At 44.9% G+C, this 23096-nt stretch overlaps 1 non-coding gene across 1 annotated transcript; it reads right to left on the reverse strand.

Moving 5' to 3' along the window:
* Positions 1-6962: 6962 nt before the first annotated feature.
* Positions 6963-7037, reverse strand: Trnat-ugu (transfer RNA threonine (anticodon UGU)). The gene has a single exon. It is a non-coding gene; the product is annotated as a tRNA-Thr (tRNA).
* Positions 7038-23096: the final 16059 nt, after the last annotated feature.

The raw sequence follows: 23096 nt of genomic DNA on the forward strand, positions 1-23096 counted from the left end.
GAAGATACGTAATCCCCGCGAAATTTGTCTTTAAAAACAAATGAATATTTTCAAATCAACAGCTCATTTCATTTCATGAAGTCATTACTAGAAACGTGAATAATCTCCACAAAAATTTGGAAGTTAATTACTTTGGTGTAAGAAAGTCTCCATCATTCAGGAAAACGAATTTTTCAATAATTTGCCAGCAGCCATAAAAAGCTTTACTACTGATAAATTTCAGTTTATGAGGAGCCTAAAGGATTTATTGCTAACCATCTCCTCCGACCCCACTAATGAAGTGAATTTTTTAGAAGAAGTAGGGTGCGCGCGATTGAGAAAGAAAGAAAGAAAGAAAGAAAGAAAGAGAGAGAGAGAGAGAGAGAGAGAGAGAGAGAGAGGGGGGGGGGGCAAATAATGCAAGTACAATCAAAAGTATATCTAAATTTTCATTCCACATTCCATGTCCATGATCACTCCAGTTGCAATCAGTGGAAGATAAATTAGCATATTAGTTTCCCATTGAGTATCTCCTCATTATGGATCAATTATAACAGAAAGTACATATAATCCAACATAACCCTCTTCTCTGTCCCACTTCTGTTGAAGGTTACATATCAGACAAATACCTTCATATTGTTGTTTTTGTGGTCTTCGGTATAGAGACTGGTTTGATGCAGTTCTCCATGCTACTAAATCATGTGCATCTCCCAATACCCACTGCAACGTACATCCTTCTGAATCTACTTACCGTATTCATCTCTTGGTCTCCCTCTTCGATTTTTAACCTCCACGTTGCCCTCAAATACTACATTGGTCATCCCTTGATGCCTCAGAATATGTCCTACCAACCGATTCCTTCTTCTAGTCAAGTTGTGCCACAAATTTCTCTTCTCCCCAATTCTATTCAATACCTCGTCATTAGTTATATCATCTACCAATCAGATCTTCAGCATTCTTCTGTAGCACCACATTTCTAAAGCTTCTATTCCCTTCTTGTACAAACTCTTTATCGTCCTTGATTCACTTCCATACATGGCTACACTCAATGCAAATACTCTGAGAAAAGACTTCCTGATACCTAAAGCTATATTCGATGTTTACAAATTTTTCTTCTTCAGAAACACTTTCCTTGCCATTGCCAGTCTACATTTTATATCCTCTCTACTTCGACCGTCATCAGTTGTTTTGCTATCCAAATGGCAGAACTCCTTTACTACTTTAAGTGTCTCACTTCCTAATCTAATTCCCTCAGCATCACCGAACTTAATTCGACTACATTCCATTATATTCGTTTTGCTTTTATTGATGCTCATCTTATATCATCCTTTTAGGACACTTCATTCCGTTCAGCTGCTCTTCCAGGTCCTTCGATGTCTCTGACAGAATTACGTCATCAGTGAACCTCGAGGTTTTAATTTCTTCTCCATGGATTTTAATTCCTACTCCGAATTTTTCATTTGTTTCCTTTACTGCTTGCTGAAAAACAGATTGAATAACAACAAGGATAGACTACAACCCTGTCTCACTCCCTTCCCAACCACTGCTTCCCTTTCATGTCCCTCGACTCTTATAACTGCCATATGGTTTCTGTACAAATTGTAAATAGCCTTTCGCTCCCTGTATTTTATCCCTGCCACCTTCAGGATTTGAAAGAGTATTCCACTCAACATTGTCAAAAGCTTTCTCTAAGTTTACAAATGCTCGAAATGTAGGTTTGAACTTCCTTAATCTATCTTCTAAGATAAGTCGTAGGGTCACCATTGCCCCACGCATTCCAGTATTTCTATGGAATCCAAACTGGTCTTCCCCGAAGTCGGCTTCTACCAGTCTTTCCATTCGTCGGTACAAAATTCGTGTTAGTATTCTGCAGCCATGGCTTATTAAACTGGAAATTTTAACATCTGTCAACACCTGCTTTCTTTGGGATTGGAATTATTATATTCTTCTTGAAATCTGAGGGTATTTCATCTGTCTCATACATCTTGCTCACCAGATGGTAGAGTTTTGTCAGGACCAGCTCTCCCAAGGCCGTCAGTAGTTCTAAGGGAATGTTGTCTACTCCCGGGGCCTTGTTTCTACTAAGGTCTTTCAGTGCTCTGTCAAACTCTTCACGCAGTATCACATTTCCCATTTCATGTTCATCTACATTCTCTTCCATTTCCATAATATTGTCCTCAATTACATCGCCCTTGTATAGACCCTCTATATACTCCTTCCACATTTCTGCTCTCCCTTCTTTGCTTAGAACTGACTTTCCATCTGAGCTCTTGATATGCATACAAGTGGATCTCGTTTCTCCAAAGGTCTCTTTAATTTTCCTATGGGCAGTATCTATCTTACCCCTAGTGATATGCGCCTCTACATCCTTATATTTGTCCTCTTAGCCATCCCTGCTTAGCCATTTTGCACTTCCTGTCGATCTCATTTTTGAGACGTTTGTATTTCTTTTTGCTTGCTTCATTTAATGCATTTTTGTATTTTCTCCTTTCATCAATTAAATTCAGTATCTCTTCTGTTACCCAAGGATTTCTACTAGCCCACGTCTTTTTACCTACTTGATGTTCTGCTAGTTCTTCCTTCAAAGCTACCCATTCTTCTACTACTGTACTTCTTTCCCCCATTCCTGTCAATCGTTTCCTAATGCTCTCCCTGAAACTCTCTAAAACCTCTAGTTCTGTCAGTTTATCCATGTCCCATCTCCTTAAATTCCCACTTTTCTGCATTTCTTCAGTTTTAATCTACAATTCATAACCAATAGGTTGTGCTCAGAGTCCACCTCTGCCCCTGGAAATGTCTTACAATTTAAAACCTGGTTCCTAAATGTCTGTCCTACCATTATATAATCTATCTGAAATATTGCAGTATCTCCAGGTCTCTTCCACGTATACAACATTCTTTCGTGACTCTTGAACCAAGTGTTAGCTATGATGAAGTTATGCTCTGTACAAAATTCTACCAGGCGGCTTCCTCTTTCATTTCTTAACCCCATTCCATATTCACCTACTACATTTCCTTCTCTTCCTTTTCCTACTATCGAATTCCAGTCACCCATGACTATTAAATTGTCTCCCTTCACTACCTGAATAATTTCTTTTATCTCATCACACATTTCATCAATATCTTTGTCTTCTGCGGAGCTAGTTGGCATATAAACTTGCGCTACTGTGGTAGGCGTGGGCTTCGTGTCTTTCTTGGCCACAATAATGCGTTTACTATGCTGTTTGTAGTAGCTTACCCGCATCCCTATCTTTTTATCCATTATTAGATCCACTCGTGAATTACCTTAATATTAGCCTTCCTAATGCTTAAAACTATATTCGATGTCAGCAATGACGCCGGTGGGCAGACTAACATGAAATTACTGACAGTCGAGCAAGTCACGAATACATCCGACAAGCTGATGGGCCCTTCACAGGAAGAGGTTTTTCGCCGCAAACGCGGAAAACTGAAATCCGGCAAATGAGTAAAAATATATATATTCACTGACAATAAATTAGTATACGTACACAACATACACCACAAGTCTGGGATTTCTCTATTACGTAATAGTTTTTGTGATAGTATCTTGCAGCTTTCACTTTTTTTAATTAAAGAGATTTTAAAAGGACCCAAAGAACGTTTTGGACTACGCTACAAATCGTTCTGTTAGCACAGTCTTTACTTCGTAATCACTTTCGTTGAGTTCAGCGACACTCAACCAAAATCTCCAACCTAACCGAGACAATGCGTTACACCACACTCGAACGAAGTAATTTTATATGGATAAGGATCTCCATGACCTGTCTACGTCTAATATAAAAAATCTCCGAACCATTCTCCTCAAATAGATCGCAATCTTCACTTCACCTTTTAACTGTTACCATTTCAGAATTAAAAACCAAATTCATAGAAAATTTGGCTACCAATCACAAAACTAGAAAAACAAAAATAATAATAGTGAGAACGTGATACAGGTTAGCAAAAACCATAAACAGGAGATTCTACAGAAATGAAAAGTGAGAAAGGGAATTATTAATATTATCGACCGTTTACGAAGTCTAGGCTACGAAAGGGATGAAACCACAAATCGATTAATTGGTGGAAGAGTTGTGTTTTAAGATTAAATATAAACAAGAATTACAGAAAAATATATCGAAGCTATATTATGAAAAATTGCTAAATGTGGAGACAATTGTGTCCTTCAGTATTAAATGAGTTTGTGCCCCTAGTACGGATAAAACAGTAGGGCTATCTGCAGCATCAGAAGAAACTTCGGATATGTGTTTCATATTTCATCGAAGCCTGCAGTCTATAAATAAACAAAAAATCACTAAAGGGAAATTACCTACGAATAAGTTTTTGGTAAAGAAACACAGGGCACAAATACGTATGTAGCCTTAATACGCACTACAACTTGGACTAACGACGAGCAAATATCAATATAACCTGTACAGCCTGTACGCTTTCCAAAGCTGTTATCCATGAAAAAGCGAAACGGCGTATCGTCAACAAAATACAATTTGACTCCGAAACAATTACATTAGCTGACAATCGGCACTGACTTTAGTCAATGGGCACTGTTAAAAATTTGTGCCAGACCAGGATTAGCGCCCGAGTCCCCTGGTTACTAGGGAGAGGCAATGATCACTGTGTCCTAATTACGCAGTGGTCAACATAATTGCACGAAATGTCCAAGCATGCCGTCCGCAGAACCAAATTCCCAATTCCTCCACAGACCGCTAATGTAGTGCTCCTTGTACATTATCATCCTCGCCTTAATTATACAGTATATGCCGAAAAGAACAGACACCGAATATATACAAACTTAGCCTTACGAACATTGCAGACGCCGTCTATGTAACACACGTCACACTTCAAAGAATTTACAAATTCTTTGCATTGTTTACTATAGAACACGAATCAAGTAACGTAAAAAAAAAAGCACTGCGTCTATTGCGATCATGATTCAGAGTTAAAAAAAAAAAAAGGACTAAGAAGTCGCCTACATATTACAGTTGCTGACGAAAGAGGAGAACCATTATTTTTCCACAAACGGAAATATAGTTAAAATTACGCTTCTATTTCGGCTAGTTTCGGCGGTACTAAAATTTGTAGTGAAAGTTACACAGCGGACTCTCTCCCCCCACCCTCCAGAAACGTAGTTTTCGTGGCTGTTGTGCAACTTTTGTACACAGCTAGAGAAACTGTGTTAAATATGGCGCGGACGGAAACACTAGGCTACGCTACAGGGCAATCTGCAAGCACAACGTTTACTTGGCATTCATAATCGTTGGCATAAAAAACTCTCAATCAAATTACCCGCTTACAACCTAAGTTAGATCTAGGGCTACACTACCCATCGGACTGTCATCACAACCAAAATTTCATTGAGGGGATGTTGGGGGGGGGGGGGTGGAGTTCCTGTATCTCTCTCTAGGCAAAACTGTCAGTTATTGTAGATTGATTGTCAGTCTCAACTACAAGATTTACTAATGATAAACACTTTTGAGGCGGCTCCTAATTGTAGAATAGTTCTCTTCGTCTTACTTGGCATAAATTGTTCGCTGGCGTCCCTTGTTGTTGTCCTAGCAGACCGAACGCACCGCACATCCGACACCTTCGGAACGACTCACTGGTCAGTTAGCAACTGAGCCGGGCACTGTTTACATCGTGAAAGGAAACCTATGCAAAGATGTACACTCAAATGGCACGACTGAGTAGTGCACACACACACACACACACACACACACACACACACACACACACACACACAGTAATATCTGTGGAATGTCCATCGACACGCGCAGAACAAAATTCTTCTCGCGAACGTACAGCGTCTCCGAAAAAAAATCTCGTGACTATATTCCGGCGTTACGGTCAGGTTCTCATTCAATTGAGCAAAAAATGGTACATTAGGAAATTTTTTTTGAGACAGTGAAAATACATTCGAAGGATCTGTTTGGGAATTACGAGTGATCATACTATGAGCCTTATCTTAGATTTTCAGTAAAAAAAAAAAAAGAACAAAATGGCGCCCGTAATTGATCAAGGGCCTGCGAGTCTGAAGTACGCAGACTGCGTGCAGTGTTGTCGCTCAGATGTTACCTGAAATCAAAAATGGATAACATCAGTCGAAATTACATAAAATTTATGGGAGCTCATACCTAACCGCAACGAAACAACCTTAAATTTAACGATACGGTGCAAATTCGAACTTTGAGTTCGATTTTTTGGGGGTATGTTTCACTCCTTATGCCTTCACAAAAATTGGTTAATATTAATCAATGTCATATATTATAGGTATAAGCTCCTGAGAAAAATGTTTACTGTTCTGGGTCAGAGGTAGAAGTTAAGAGATTGAACCATTTCTAGATAATGCTGCATGCCGTTCTGAGAAAATCGTTTCTCGAAAACAAAAAAAAAAGTTCAAAGTTTAGGGAAAACTTTCAGTTATATTATTACTTCGATATGCATGAACTAAGTGTTACACATATTTTTTTAATGTCGCTGAACACGAATCTGATCTCCGTATTGGATTAGCCGTTTTGAATATTGAAAATCTAACTCCAAAGGATTATGTTTTGACCAATTTTTACCAAATATGTATTTTCGTTATTTACGTTTAGTGTGCAATTCAAGGAGTACTTATCAACCCTGCCTCTAGCTCGAATTGTTCCTAAATAGCAATTCCCTGTTCTTCTTGGCAGGAAAAGCCGATCTGTCTAAGCTGGGTATGCAGCACTCGGCAGCCTGCACTCGATATTCGTCCGTATTGTCGGCGAGTATGTTTGCATGCATTCTACGGTATGAATCATTTTGTGCACGTGCGTCACCGGACGAGCTTTCATCTTTCATCTACATCTATATGGATACCCTGCAAATCACATTTAAGTGCCTGGCAAAGGGATCATCGAATTACCTTCACAATTGAAAATTAATTGAAACCCTCAGCTGTCGACAGGTGTTGTTGATACACTTCGATGGGGACAGCTGAAAATGTGTGCCCCGACCGGGACTCGAACCCGGGATCTCCTGCTTACATGGCAGACACTCAATCCATCTGAGCCACCGAGGGCACAAATGAATAGCATAGCACGACTGCAGGGATTTATCCCTTGCATGCTTCCCGTGAGACTCACATTCCCAACTGTCCACAATCCACGTACGTAATGTACGTAATAGGTATTTGCCCATCCACTCATTACTGGCGCACACTAAGGTGACGATTCCCGTAAGAATTCGGGCAACCTGTGCGCATTCGAACAGACGAAGGTCAATGGCTGGGTAGCGTTTAACCATATATATGAAGATAGTAACTGTTCTCGAAAGAACAGGCGCCACTCATGACCGAGCAGCTTCTCTAGAATACATGATAGACCGGCCGATGTGGCCGAGCGGTTCTAGGCGCTTCAGTCGGGAACCGCGGGACCGGTACGGTCGCAGGTTCAAACCCTACCTCGGGCATGGATGTGTGTGATGTCCTTAGGTTTAAGTCGTTCTAAGTTCTATGGGACTAATGACCTCAGATGTTAAGTCCCATAGTGCAAAGAGCCATTTGAACCAATAAATGATTAATTAATTGAAACCCTCGGCTGCCGACAGGTGTTGTTGATATACCTTGATGGGGACAGCTGAAAATGTGTGCCACGAGGTATATCAACAACAACAGTCAGCAGCTGAGGATTTCAATTCGATATATCGAAATAAATTGATATCTCGAAAGTAATCGAAATCACGAAACATGTCGGGACGTCGATATATATCGAAACATCTGTATATATCGAAAAATCGATATATATATATATATATATATATCTAAATAAGGGGTATCGCAAAATATATCGAATTATGGAAATACGTCGATATATCGAAGTATATCGATTAAACGATATAATCGATACGTCGATATATATAGAATCGCGAAATACATCGATACATCGAAATGTATCGACATATCATAATATGTCGACATATAGTGATATGTCGATACCGCGAAACGTATCGATACACCGAAACATATCGCTACTTCGAAATAAATCGATACCTCGAAATAAACCGATGTCTCGAGATAAATCGATATATCGAAATACATCGATATCTCCAAATAAATAGAAATATCGAAATATATCGATATCGCGAAACAAACCGATGAATCGGAATAAGTCGATATCTCGAGATATATCGATATATCGAAATAAATCGATGTCCCGAAATCAATCGAAACCTCGCAATGTATCGGTATCTCGAAATAAATCGATTCCTGAAATAAATATGTACCACGAAATAAATCGATATCTCGAGATAATTCGATGTATCGAAATAAGTAGGTACATCGATATAAATCGACTTATAACAATAAATCGATGTATCGATATGCATGGGAAATTTTCTTTCAATAAAATGTTTGTTTTGTTAAAATGCTTGGTTTGAAAACAAAATTATTATTGGGGCGATTCTTCAACAAATTAATTACAGTTAATATGAATTACATTATCACATGTGCGCAATGCTGCTTCATTACCGTATTTAAAAATATACCTCATGCCGAATCTTGACCAGAGACCCATGTCGACGGCCGCTGACTCCTCACACACAACAACGACCGACTACAACTCGCAACTGAACTGAAATCTAGCAACGATAAACAACTCTCTGGTCAGAGATTCTGTCATGCCTCGCCATCGCTGTACGCGTTTCAAGCTATCCGGAGAAAGTCTACTTGCTAAAAATTTCTAGTACATACCCTAAATTTTGAATACGCGAGGTGTGTTCAAAAAAATTTCTGAACATTCGTAATTTCGCGCCAATGGCGTGTTGGATCGCACAGTTGGCGTACTTCGAGAGGGGATAGTTAGAGGAGCAATGCGCCTGAAATAAATTTTGCGTGAAACTCAAGAAAACCGCCGCTCGGGGTAGCCGCGCAGTCTAGGGGCCTTGCCACGGTTCGTGCGGGTGCCTCCCGTCCGAGGCTAGAGTCCTCCCTCGGGCATGGGTGTGTGTAAGTGGTGCAAGCCTAGGGACTGATGACCTCAGCAGCTTGGTCCCATAGGAACTTAAAAGTTAAACTCACGAACACCTTTACGGAGACACACCAAACGATGCAGGAAGCCTATGGTGATGACTGCTTAAGCCGTACTCGGTGCTACGGATGGTTCACAGGGTTTAAAAAATGGCGGACGGAAGTTAAAGATGACCCTCGTCCAGGACGTCCTTCGACTTCTGCCAACAACGCTTGTGTCAGGAACGTCCACGAAACTGTGCGTGCTGAACGAAGACTGACTGTCCGAGAGATTGCACAAGAATGTAACATTGCAGTTGGATCGTGAAATCCTAATACAGCATCTTGGAATGTATCGTGTTGCCGCCAAGTTCGTGTCACGGCTCATGAGTCAAGAGCAGATAGACCTCCGCCTCGCAATCTGAGAAGAGCTTTAGGATCACCCAAATGAGAACGAGATGTTCCTTAAGAAAATTACAACTGGTGATGAGACGTGGGTCTGCCGTTATGACGTTGAGAACAGGGTTCAGTCTTCACAATGGGTAGGGAAATGTTCTCAATGATCAAAAAATAAAAACCTTGTCAGGTCAGCTTGGCCCTTGCAGACATTTTTTTATTTCCAAAGTTGAAAACCAAGTTGAGAGGACGAATATTTGTTAACGATAGACGCGCAGTCCGGCGAAAGGCGAACACAGTCTGCTCCCGGAAGTGGAAACGGTGTTGGGAGCCGTGTATCAGTCGTGGGGGAGATCATATACAAATAAGTGAAGGTAAGCGTAGACAAATTTTGTGGACAAAGTTCCGGAATTTTTTGAACAGACCTCGTAGACGAAAGGTAGTGAATACTGGCAAGTGGTCTGCAAATGTTCGTACGGTTGCGTTCGTTTCCATTCGCTGCTGTGGAAACTGGACTTAATAATAGTAGTCCCGGAGTGAGATGTAATTGGCAACTTTGTAAACGCTGAGCTGTGCGCCGCTTACAGCCCAGGCAAAATTATTCTCGGAGGGAAACATCATTATCTCCTTCGTGCCTAAAGTTGCTTCGGCCAAACTCCAACTCAATTGCCAGGCCGATAGCTTGTTATCCTACTCCTCTGCAAGTAACACTTTGTCTGAAACCATATGTACGGTTATGTAGGTTAAGACACTGCAGCCACTCATAATGGTGGGTCAACGTTTGCGAGTAACTGACGAGAAAAGAAATTCTGTACTTTGTGTGACACTCGGTAGCATTAAGAAAGCTGAGTGACATTAGTTGCTTGTGAGGTGTGATGGAAAGGATAGTAGCTTCACATGTTGTGTTCAGACACCAAGATTTAAAATCCTGAAGTCTTCTATTTCAGAAGTAAGGACCGCAACAATCAAGTGATTTATAACCAGTAAGTGCACACATTTTTGCTCGGTTGATTTTAATTGAGGTTGCAATGTGCAGGTCAAGCAAGTGCCGTACTGTAGAGAGGTTGGGCAAGAGGAGCGTTTTGTAACAAGTGTTTATCCTTATTTTGGATAGTTAGCTTTCTTATCTGAGAAGTAGTTGTGGGTAGTACTTGAAATGCATCACGACTAACTAAATACCCTCCACCTCTCATTATTTTAAAAATAAATGTGTTCCCAGAAAAGTTGTTCACTTTACAGTTTATTTATGTGCCAAAGTTAGTTGCTACGATTGGCTAAAGGAAAAGTTTTGCAGAATCACGGGAAATCACTTCTACAAGTGGCTGAGAATCTCGTAATGAATAAAAATTCTGTACTGAAGATTCCAAGGTGGGAGACGCAAGATTCCTCCCCCCCCGTCTCCCCTCCCCCCTTCACCCATTGCTATCCTCCTTTTCCTATAGCCCCCCCTGTGGATCCGGGGGCTTGAATAGGCCCGAGGTATTCCTGCCTGTCGTAAGAGGCGACTAAAAGGAGTCCATCCCCCTCAAGGGGGTAGTTAGCGCCTGCGTCCAGAGACGGACGGTTCCACAACCTATATTTGTGGTCTTTTTGGTTTTTCACTTCTCGTTTCTTCCTTCCTTTGGTTGGTTCCTTTCTTTGTTCTTCTCCATCTCACTGTCTTCCTTACTCTTTCCCTTGCCTTCTTCTCCTTGCCTTCTTCTCCTTCTTCTCCTTGCCTTCTTCTCCTTGCCTTCTCTGGTCTCCGCCTCGGCGTTTGAGACAGTCTGTCCTCTCTCTCTTCCTTTTCCTCTTCTTCCTTCTTCCCTGTGCGCACCTGAAGGCCGAACCACGCGTTCGCACGCATAGCCGGTGACGGGGTAACGCGTAATTCCCTGCCCTGGGTAGAAAAGTAAGGCCCGCACGTACCCCCTGGTAAAGGCCAGGCCCAGGGAGGGGTGATTGCCTGAGCTGATACCTTCTGACCATGCCGATTGGTCCGTCCGTCTGTTTCTCGGGAGGTGTGACCTGAGGTGTAAACATTCACCTAAGGCGGGAGTGCCCTCTGAGACGGTCCCCATAAGGAAGGAGCGCGCCATCGGAGACGCTGGCAATCATGGGGGATTCCTCCGCAATGGATTTCTCTTCTTCTCTCTCGACTTCTGCCCACAAACGGAAACATGACCAGCCACCAGTGACAAAAGTACTACCGCCTGCCCCACAGTTCCTCGTCGTTTCTCGATCTGAGGACGGAAAGGATTTTTCCTCTGTCAACCCTTTCGTTATCCAGAAGGGCGTAGATGCCATAGCCGGTACTGTTAAATCTTGTACAAGGTTGCGCAATGGTTACTAGAAACTGAGAGCGCCTTTCAGGCACAGAAACTGCTTCGAACCACACTCCTGTACACGTTCCCTGTCTGGGTGGAGGCTCACCGAACTTTGAATTCGTCTCGTGGTGTGGTCTATACTAGATCACTCGACGGATTGACTGACGAGGAGATTCAGTCTTTCCTCGCTGAGCAGGGCGTGACGGCTGTCGATAGGGTCATGAAAAAGGTCAACAATGACCTTGTACCGACCCGGACACTTTTCTTGACCTTTGATAGTGTTAAGCTGCCATCGCGCATCAAAGCGGGATACGAGGTTATTTCTGTTCGTCCCTATGTCCCGACACCTACGCGCTGCTACCAGTGTCAGCGTTTCAATCACACTCGCCAGTCTTGTTCCAATGCGGCTAAATGTGTCACTTGTGGCGGGGATGCCCATGAGGGTGACTGTCCACCTCCGTCTCCTCGTTGTGTGAACTGTCAGGGTGACCATGCAGCGTCCTCCCGCGACTGTCCCGTCTATGAGGAAGAACGCTGTATCCAAGAAATTCGGGTCAAAGAGAAAGTGTCCACCTCGGCTGCTCGCAAGCTATTAGCTAGTAGGAAGCCCACGCTGCTCCCAGCGGGGAAATACAGTACTGTCCTCGCCTCTCCTCGGCCTACCAGGGAGGTGACGATGCAGACATGCGATCTGACCTTCAGCACCACGGTCGTCCGTTCGGCCAGTGCTAAGATCGCGCGGTCGACGTCTCCTCTTCCTCCCATCACCCCACAGACACAAGCCCCTTCATCAGCTTCTGCTAAGACGAAGACCCAGAAGTCAGATGCACGGGCCTTCAAGAAGGAACCGTCCCGTGCAGACTTCCTACGTACCTCGACCTCCCAGCCATTGACCAGTACTTCCACCAAACGACCTTCCAAGAAGGCTCATAGGAAGCACAGTTCTCCTTCTCCGCCACGGCGCATTTCTTCTCCTGCGCCACCCAGCGGTTGCCGCCCCAGGCCGTAACCCGTTTCGCCTGGCCGCACCGCTGGTAGCCGAACATATGGCCGTTCACCGGCGGAGGAAGCTCCCCCTCCCGGCCATCTTACCAAGATGGCCGCTGAACCTATAGAACCAATGGACGATGACTGTCCGCCTACTGATAGCGGCGGCAGTGCTCGCTCGAAGCCAGGCCCTCAGCGGCCTTCTAGGTGACCCCTTCTTTCATCTTCCTTTTCTTCTTACGATGGCACTTATTCACTGGAATATTCGCAGCATTCGCTCCAACCGAGAGGACTTGAAGTTGCTGCTCCGCTTGCACCATCCACTCGTCGTAGCCCTCCAGGAAACGAAGCTACGCCCATGCGATCAAATTGCCTTGGCACACTACACCTCTGTGCGTTTTGACCTACCCCCTGTGGTAGGTATTCCGGCTCATGGAGGGGTTATGTTGCTGGTCCGGGATGATATTTACTACGATCCCATCACGTTGCACACCGGCCTGCAGGCAGTTGCCATCCGAATTACTCTCCCCACTTTTACATTTTCCATTTGTACCGTTTACACTCCATCGTCGTCTGCCGTTACCAAGGCAGACATGATGCAAATTATTGCTCAGCTACCTGCACCATTTTTGTTAACTGGAGACTTCAATGCCCACCATCCCCTTTGGGGCTCTCCAGCATCCTGCCTGAGGGGCTCCCTGTTAGCAGACCTTTTCAACCAGCTCAATCTTGTCTGCCTCAATACTGGCGCCCCTACTTTTCTTTCGGACTCATCTCACACCTATTCCCATTTAGACCTCTCTATATGTGCTACCCAACTTGCACGTTGGTTTGAGTGGTATGCACTTTCTGATACATATTCGAGCTACCACTTCCCGTGTGTTATCCATCTCCTGCAGCATACCCCTTCTCCGTGCTCATCTAGTTGGACCATCTCCAAGGCAGACTGGGGGCTCTTCTCTTCCAGGGCGACATTTCAGGATCAAACCTTCACAAGCTGCGATCGTCAGGTCGCACACCTCACGGAAGTCATTCTCACTGCTGCTGAATATTCCATCCCTCACCCTACTTCTTCTCCACGTCGCGTACCGGTCCCCTGGTGGACCGCAGCAAGTAGAGGCGCTTTACGTGCTCGTCGACGTGCTTTACGCACCTTTAAACGCCACCCTACAGTGGCGAATTGTATCAATTATAAACGATTACGTGCACAGTATCGTCGTATTCTTAAAGAAAGCAAGAAAGCCAGCTGGGCTGCTTTCACAAGCACCTTCAACAGTTTTACTTCTTCTTTTGTTGTCAGGGGTAGCCTGCGCCGTCTTTCTGGCAATAAGGTCCACTCACCAGTTTCTGGCTTGACGGTCGCGAATGACGTCCTTGTGGCCCCTGAGGATGTCTCCAATGCCTTCGGCCGCTTTTTCGCAAAGGTTTCGAGCTCTGCTCTTTACCACCCTGTCTTCCTCCCCCGCAAACAGGCAGAGGAGGCTAGGCCACCTAACTTCCGCTCCTCGAATCGTGAAAGTTATTATGCCCCATTCACCATGCGGGAACTCGAAAACGCACTTGCCCGGTAACGGTCCTCCACTCCAGGGCCTGATTCTATTCATATTCAGATGCTGAAGAACCTTTCTCCTGCGGGTAAAGGTTTTCTTCTTCGTACTTACAATCGCATCTGGATTGAGAGACATGTTCCCGCATGCTGGCGCGAGTCTATTGTTGTCCCGATTCCTAAGCTGGGGAAGGACAAGCACTTGACTTCCAGTTATCGACCCATCTCGCTTACCAGCTGTGTCTGTAAAGTGATGGAGCGAATGGTTAACTCTCGTTTGGTTTGGCTGCTCGAGTCTCGACGCCTACTTACCAATGTACAATGTGGATTTCGTAGGCGCCGCTCTGCTGTTGACCATCTGGTTACCTTGTCGACCTTCATTATGAATATCTTCTTGCGGAAGCGCCCGACCGCGGCTGTGTTCTTTGATTTGGAGAAGGCTTACGACACCTGTGGGAGGGCGGGCATTCTCCGCACCATGCATACATGGGGCCTTCGCGGTCGCCTCCCTCTTTTTATTCGTTCCTTTTTAATGGATAGACAGTTCAGGGTACGTGTGGGTTCTGTCCTGTCAGACACCTTTCACCAGGAGAATGGGGTGCCACAGGGCTCAGTTTTGTGCGTCGCTCTCTTCGCCATAGCGATCAATCCAATAATGGATTGCCTCCCAGCTGATGTATCAGGCTCCCTTTTCGTGGACGATTTTTCCATCTACTGCAGCGCGCAGCGTACATGTTTCCTGGAGCGCTGTCTTCAGCGTTCTCTTGACCAACTTTACTCCTGGAGTGTCGTCAATGGCTTCCGTTTTTCTGCCGAGAAGACGGTCTGTATTAACTCCTGGCGCTACAAAGAGTTTCTCCCACCGTCCTTAACGACTCGGTCCCGTTGCTCTCCCATTCGTGGAGACAACAAAATTTTTAGGTCTTACATTTGACAGGAAATTTAGCTGGTCTCCACATGTGTCATATTTGGCTGCCCATTGTACCCGTTCTCTAAATGTCCTCCGTGTTCTCAGTGGTATGTCGTGGGGAGCGGATCGAACCGTCCTACTTCGTCTCTATCGGTCGATCGTCCGCTCCAAGCTGGATTATGGGAGCTTCGTGTACTCCTCTGCACGGCCATACATCTTACGCCGCCTCAACTCCATACAACATCGGGGTTTACGACTTGCGATCGGAGCGTTTTACACTAGTCCCGTCGAGAGTCTTCATGCTGACGCTGGTGAATTGCCACTCACCTACCGGCGCGATATACTGTTTTGTCGGTATGCCTGTCGGCTGCTGTCAATGCCCGACCACCCGTCTTATCGTTCCTTTTTTGACGACTCTCTCGACCGTCAATACGGGTTGTATGTCTCTGCCCTGCTACCCCCTGGAGTTCGCTTTCGTCGCCTCCTTCAACACCTTAATTTTTCACTCCCTGCAACCTTTCGAGTGGGTGAGAGCCACACGCCACCTTGGCTCCAGGCTCAGGTTCGCGTTCACCTTGACCTCAGCTCGCTCCCAAAGGAGGTTACCTCCGGTTCGGTCTACCACTCCCGTTTTGTCGAACTTCGTTCGAAGTTCATTAATATGACCTTCATTTATACAGATGGCTCTAAGACCAATGACGGGGTCGGGTGTTCTTTTATTGTCAGGGCACAAAGTTTCAAATACCGGCTCCATGGCCATTGTTCGGTCTTAACAGCTGAGCTCTTTGCCCTCTACCAGGCTGTTCTTTACATCTGTCGCCACCGACATTCTGCTTATGTCATATGCTCCGATTCCCTGAGCGCCATCCAGAGCCTCAGTGATCCGTATCCGGTTCACCCTTTCGTGCACCGGATCCAACGCTCTCTTCAGCAGCTGGTGGACGTCGGTTCTCCGGTTAGCTTTATGTGGGTTCCTGGCCATGTCGGTATCCCTGGGAACGAAGCTGCAGATGCCGCGGCCAAGGCTGCGGTCCTCCAGCCTCGGACAGCTTCTTGTTGTGTCCCTTCGTCAGATTGTAGCAGGGTCATTTGTCGGCGCATTTTATCGCTGTGGCATGCCGATTGGACTGCACTTACGGACAACAAGCTTCGGGCCTTGAAACCTCTTCCCGCGGCTTGGACGTCCACCTCCCGCCCTTCTCGACGGGAGGAGGTCGTTTTGGCCCGGTTACGAATTGGACACTGCCGGTTCAGCCATCGCCATCTGCTGACTGCTGCGCCGGCGCCGTTCTGCCCATGTGGGCAATCGCTGACGGTCCGCCACATTTTAACGTCCTGTCCGGATTTTAACACACTGCGTCTTGATCTTGGCCTGCCATGTACTCTAGATGCCATTTTAGCGGATGACCCACGAGCAGCTTCTCGCGTTCTTCGTTTTATCAACTTGACAAACCTCTCTAAGGACATTTGATTATGCGGTTTTTTTTTCATCCTATGCCTGTCAGTCTGTCTTTTATCGTGTTTTCCCTTTTAGTTGCTGTTTTAAACTTGTGCCTCGCGGTGCCTTCCTAACGTAGTCTCGGCGCTAATGACCATTGAAGTTGTGCGCCCTAAAACCACAAAAAAAAATTCCTATAGCAAAAAAACTAGAGAAATTTCCGCTGTGAAACTATTTGAAAACAAGAGAACGGCCCTTGAAATTTAACGCTTCAAAGTTTTAAGCCCTGCTTATTGCGGATATTGATTAGAAACTGTTAACCCACATGTGAAACCTGGGTACATAATGCCTGCGACATTTGATCAACGGTGTTCCTTAAGGTCAGGTTCTCATTCAAAACGTTCGTAAATTCAATTTCTTTGTAGTTGCATTTTTTTAAAGGTGCACTTGTCTAGACTCTTGGAACGGAAAGGTTTTTTGTAATACGTGCTTTACAAAAGTTTCTACAGCCGATTGTTTGAAGCAGTGTCACGGTTGCCATGATCCGCGCGGTGCGGCTGTGCTGTCTCAAACGCCTTACACCGGTTCGCGCGGCTCCCCCCGTCGCTACGATTGGCTACGAGGTTCGAGTGCTCTCTCGGGCGTGTGTGTGTGTGTGTGTGTGTGTGTGTGTGTGTGTGTGTGTGTGTGTGTTGTCCTTAACATAAGTTACTGTAAGTAGTGTGTAAGCATAGGGACTGATGACCTCAGCAGTTTGCTTCCATAGGAGCTTCCCATAGACAGACGGTTGCCATGGGACACACTTGAGTCGGAAACGCTCTACTCAGGTACGTTTGTCCGTCCGCTTTTAGAATACTGCTGCGCGGTGTTGGATCCTTACCAGATAGGATTGTCGGAGTACATCGATAAAGTTCAAAGAAGGGCAGCAGGTTATATCGCGAAATATGGGAGAGTGTCACTGAAATGATACAGGATTTGGGATGGACATCATTAGAACAATGGCGTTTTTCGTTGCGACGAAATTCCAATCGCCAACTTTCTCCTCCGAATGCGAAAATATTTTGTTGAACCGACCTACATAGGGAGAAACGATCATCTCGATAAAATAAGGGAAATCAGAGCTCGCACGGAAAGATGTAGATATTCGTTCTTTCCGATCGCTATACGAGATTGGAATAATAGAGAATTGTGAAGGTATATGAAGATAGTAACAGCCCTCGAAAGAACAGATACCATTGATGATGATTTTGCCGTGTGGTTCTAGGCGCTACAGTCTGGAACCGAGCGACCGCTACGGTCGCAGGTTCGAATCCTGCCTCGGGCATGGATGTGTGTGATGTCCTTAGGTTAGTTATGTTTAATTACACTCCTGGAAATTGAAATAAGAACACCGTGAATTCATTGTCCCAGGAAGGGGACACTTTATTGACACATTCCTGGGGTCAGATACATCACATGATCATACTGACAGAACCACAGGCACATAGACACAGGCAACAGAGCATGCACAATGTCGGCACTAGTACAGTGTATATCCACCTTTCGCAGCAATGCAGGCTGCTATTCTCCCATGGAGACGATCATAGAGATGCTGGATGTAGTCCTGTGGAACGGCTTGCCATGCCATTTCCACCTGACGCCTCAGTTGGACCAGCGTTCGTGCTGGACGTGCAGACCGCGTGAGACGACGCTTCATCCAGTCCCAAACATGCTCAATGGGGGACAGATTCGGAGATCTTGCTGGCCAGGGTAGTTGACTTACACCTTCTAGAGCACGTTGGGTGGCACGGGATACATGCGGACGTGCATTGTCCTGTTGGAACAGCAAGTTCCCTTGCCGGTCTAGGAATGGTAGAACGATGGGTTCGATGACGGTTTGGATGTACCGTGCACTATTCAGTGTCCCGTCGACGATCACCAGTGGTGTACGACCAGTGTAGGAGATCGCTCCCCACACCATGATGCCGGGTGTTGGCACTGTGTGCCTCGGTCGTATGCAGTCCTGATTGTGGCGCTCACCTGCACGGCGCCAAACATGCATACGACCATCATTGGCACCAAGGCAGAAGCGACTCTCATCGCTGAAGACGACACGTCTCCATTCGTCCCTCCATTCACGCCTGTCGCGACACCACTGGAGGCGGGCTGCACGATGTTGGGGCGTGAGCAGAAGACGGCCTATCGGTGTGCGGGACCGTAGCCCAGCTTCATGGAGACTGTTGCGAATGGTCCTCGCCGATACCCCAGGAGCAACAGTGTCCCTAATTTGCTGGGAAGTGGCGGTGCGGTCCCCTACGGCACTGCGTAGGATCCTACGGTCTTGGCGTGCATCCGTGCGTCGCTGCGGTCCGGTCCCAGGTCGACGGGCACGTGCACCTTCCGCCGACCACTGGCGACAACATCGATGTACTGTGGAGACCTCACGCCCCACGTGTTGAGCAATTCGGTGGTACGTCCACCCGGCCTCCTGCATGCCCACTATACGTCCTCGCTCAAAGTCCGTCAACTGCACATACGGTTCACGTCCACGCTGTCGAGGCATGCTACCAGTGTTAAAGACTGCGATGGAGCTCCGTATGCCACGGCAAACTGGCTGACACTGACGGCGGCGGTGCACAAATGCTGCGCAGCTAGCGCCATTCGACGGCCAACACCGCGGTTCCTGGTGTGTCCGCTGTGCCGTGCGTGTGATCATTGCTTGTACAGCCCTCTCGCAGTGTCCGGAGCAAGTATGGTGGGTCTGACACTCCGGTGTCAATGTGTTCTTTTTTCCATTTCCAGGAGTGTAGTTCTAAGTTCTAGGCGACTGATGACCTCAGAAGTTAAGTCGCATAGTGCTCAGAGCCATTTGAACCAACACCTGTCGGCAGCCGTGGGTTTCAATTAATTATCATTGATTCTAGAGAAGCTGCACGGTCGTCAGTGGCGCCTGTTCTTTCGAGAACATTTACTATCTTCATATATATAGTTAAAGGCTACCCAGCTACTGACCGTCTGTGCGAATGGGCACAGGCTCCACGAACTCTTACGGGAATCGCCACCTCAGTGTGCGCTAGTAATAAGTGGATGGGCAAATACCTATTAGGTACATTACGTATGTAGATCGTGGACAGTTGGAAATGTGGGTCTCACGGGAAGCGTGCAAGGGATAAATCCCTGCAGTCGTGCTATTCATTTGTGTCCTCGGTGGCTTAGATGGATAGAGCGTCTGCCATGTGAGCAGGAGATTCCGGGTTCGAGTCCCGGTCGGGGCACACATTTTCAGCTGTCCCCATCGAGGTATATCAACAACACCTATCGGCAGCTGAGGGTTTCAATTAATTACCAATTGTGAAGGTGATTCGATGAACCCTTTGCCAGGCACTTAAATGTGATTTCCAGGGTATACATATAGATGTAGATGAAAACTCGTCCCGTGACGCACGTGCACAAAATGATTCATACTGCAGAATGCATGCAAACATACCCGCCGAAAATACTGACGAATGACGAGTGCAGGCTGCCTAGTGCTGCATATCCAGATTATTAGACAGATCGGCTTTTCCTGCCAAGAAGAACAGGGAATTGCTATCTAGGAACAATTCGAGCTAGAAGAAGGGTTGGTAAGTACTCCCTGAATTGCAGACTAAACGTAAACAACGAAAATATATTTTTGGTAAAAAAATTGGTCAAAACATAATCCTTGGTCGTCCATATTGGATTAGCCGTTTTGAATATTGAAAATCTAACTTCAGATTCGTGTTGAGCGACATTCAAAATATATATGTAACACTTAGTTCATGCAAACTGAAGTAATAATACAACTAAAAGTTTTCCCTAAACCTTCAAGTTTTTTTTTCGAGAAACGATTTTCTCAGAACGACACGCAGCATAAACTAAAAATGGTTAGAACCGCTTTACTTCGACCTATCACCCCGAAAAGTAAACACTTTTCTTAGGAGCTTATACCTAAAATATATCACATTTGTTAATACTAACCAATTTTTGTTAAGGCATAAGGAGTGAAACAAATCCCCAAAGTTCGAATTATCACCATATCGTTAAATTTAAGGGTGTTTCATTGTGGTTAGTTATGAGCTCCCATCAATTTAATGTAATATCGACTGATGTTATCCATTTTTAATTTGAGAGAAGTATGAGCTCCGATAAATTTAATGTGGTATCAACTGATGTTATCCATTTTTGATTTCAGGTAACATCTGAGAGGCCACACTGCACGCAGTCTGCGTACTTCGGACTCGCAGGCCCTTGACCAAATCATAATTACGGCACCATTTTTTTTTTACTGAAAATCTAAAATAAATCTCATAGTATGATCACTCGTAATTCCCAAACAGATCCTTCGAATGTATTTTCATTGCCTCAAAAAAATTTCCAAATGTACCATTTTTTGCTCATTTGAATGAGAGCCTGGCCGTAACGCCGGAATATAGTCACGAGATTTTTTTCGGAGACGATGTACGTTCGCGAGAAGAATTTCGTTCTGCGCGTGTGGATGTACATTCCACAGATATTACTGTGTGTGTGCTACTCAGTCGTGCCATTTGAGTGTACATCTTTGCATAATTTTCCTTTTAAGATGTAAACAGTGCCCAGTTCAGTTGCTAACTGACCAGTGAGTGGTTCCGAAGATGTCGGATGTGCGGTGCGTTGGGTCTGCTAGGACAACAACAGACTGGCGTGGTGCGATGGCAGAAGCACACACTGAGGGAGCTAGCTGCTGGGACGCCAGCGAACAATTTATGCCAAGTAAGACGAAGAGGACTATTCTAAAATTATGAGCCGTCTCAAAAGTGTTTATCATTAGTAAATCTTGTAGTTGAGACTGACAATCAATCTACAATAACTGACAGTTTCGCCTAGAGAGAGATACCGGAAATCCCCCCCCCCCTATCTCAATGAATTTTGGTTGTGATGACAGGTCGATGAGTAGTGTAGCCCGAGATCCAAATTAGGTTGGAAGGGCATAATTTGATTGAGAGTTGTTTGTGCCAACGATTATGAACGACGAGTAAACGTTGTGCGAGCAGATTGCCCTGTAGCGTAGCCAAGTGTTTCCGTCCGCGCCATATGTAAAACACTTTCTCTAGCTGTATACAAAAGTCGCACAAAAGCGACGAAAACTACGTTTCTGGGGAGGGGGGGAGGTCAGGGGAGGGGAGAGTCCACTATGCAACTCTCACTACAATTTTTAATAACCGCCGAAACTAGCCGAAATAGAAGTGTAATTTTTACTTTATTTCCGTTTGTGGGGAAAATTGTAGTTCTCCTCTTTCGGCAGCAACTAAAATATATAGGCCACTTATTAGTATTTTTTTTCTTTTTTTTTAACTCGGAATCAAGATCTCATTAGAAGCAGAGCTTTTTTTTACGTTACTTGATTCGTGGTCTATAGTAAACAATGCAATGTATTGGTAAATTCTTTGAAGTGTGACGTGTGTTACATAGACGGCGTCTGCAATGTTCGTAAGGCTAAGTTTGTGTATATTCGGTGTCTGTTCTTTTCGGCATATACTGTATAATTAAGGCGAGGAGGATAATGTACAAGGAGCACGACATTAGCAGTCTGTGGAGGAATTGGGAATTTGGTTTTGACGGACGGCATGCATGGGCATTTCGTGCAGTTGGGTTGACCACTGCGAAATTCGGACACAGTGATCATTGCATCTGCCTAGTAACCGGGAGACTCGGGTTCTAATCGTGGTCTAGCACAAATTTTCAACAGTTCCCATTGACTTAAATCGGTGCCCATTGTCAGATAATGTTATTAATTGTTTCGGTCTTAAATTGTATTTGGTTCAAGAAACGTCGTTTCGCTCTTTCATGGATAACAGCTTTGGAAAGCGTACAGGCTGTACAGGTTACATTGATAATCGCTCGTCGTTAGTCCAAGGCAACCATAGCGATTTTTAAACACAGATGTAGTGCGTATTAAGCCTACATACGTATTTGGGTCCTGTGTTTCTTTACCAACAACTTCTTCGTAGGTAATTTCCCTATAGTGATTTTTTGTTTATTTATAGACGGCTGACTTCGATGAAATACTAAACACACATCCGAAGTTTCTTCTGATGCTGCAGATACTGTTTTATACGTACTAGGTGCACAAACTCATTTAATACTGAAGGACACAATTTGTCTCCACATTTAGCAATTTTTCATAATATAGCTTCGATATATTCTTCTGTAATTCTTGTTTATAGTTAATCCTAAAACACATTAACTCTTCCACCTATTATTCGATATGTGGTTTCATCCCTTTCGTAGCCTAGAGTTCCTAAACGGTCGATAATATTAATAATTTCCTTTCTCACTTTTATTTCCTGTAGAATCTCCTGTTTATGGTTTTTGCTAACCTGTTTCACGTTCTCACTTTATTATTTTTATTTTTCTAGTTTTGTGACTGGTAGCCAAATTTTCTTTGAATTAGGTTTTTAATTCTGAAATGTTGTTGTTGTTGTGGTCTTCAGTCCTGCGACTGGTTTGATGCAGCTCTCCATGCTACTCTATCCTGTGCAATCTTCATCATCTCCCAGTACCTACTCTAACCTACA

The sequence above is a fragment of the Schistocerca serialis genome, chromosome 3 (genome assembly GCF_023864345.2).
Source record: "Schistocerca serialis cubense isolate TAMUIC-IGC-003099 chromosome 3, iqSchSeri2.2, whole genome shotgun sequence".
Taxonomy (NCBI): Eukaryota; Metazoa; Arthropoda; class Insecta; order Orthoptera; family Acrididae; genus Schistocerca; species Schistocerca serialis.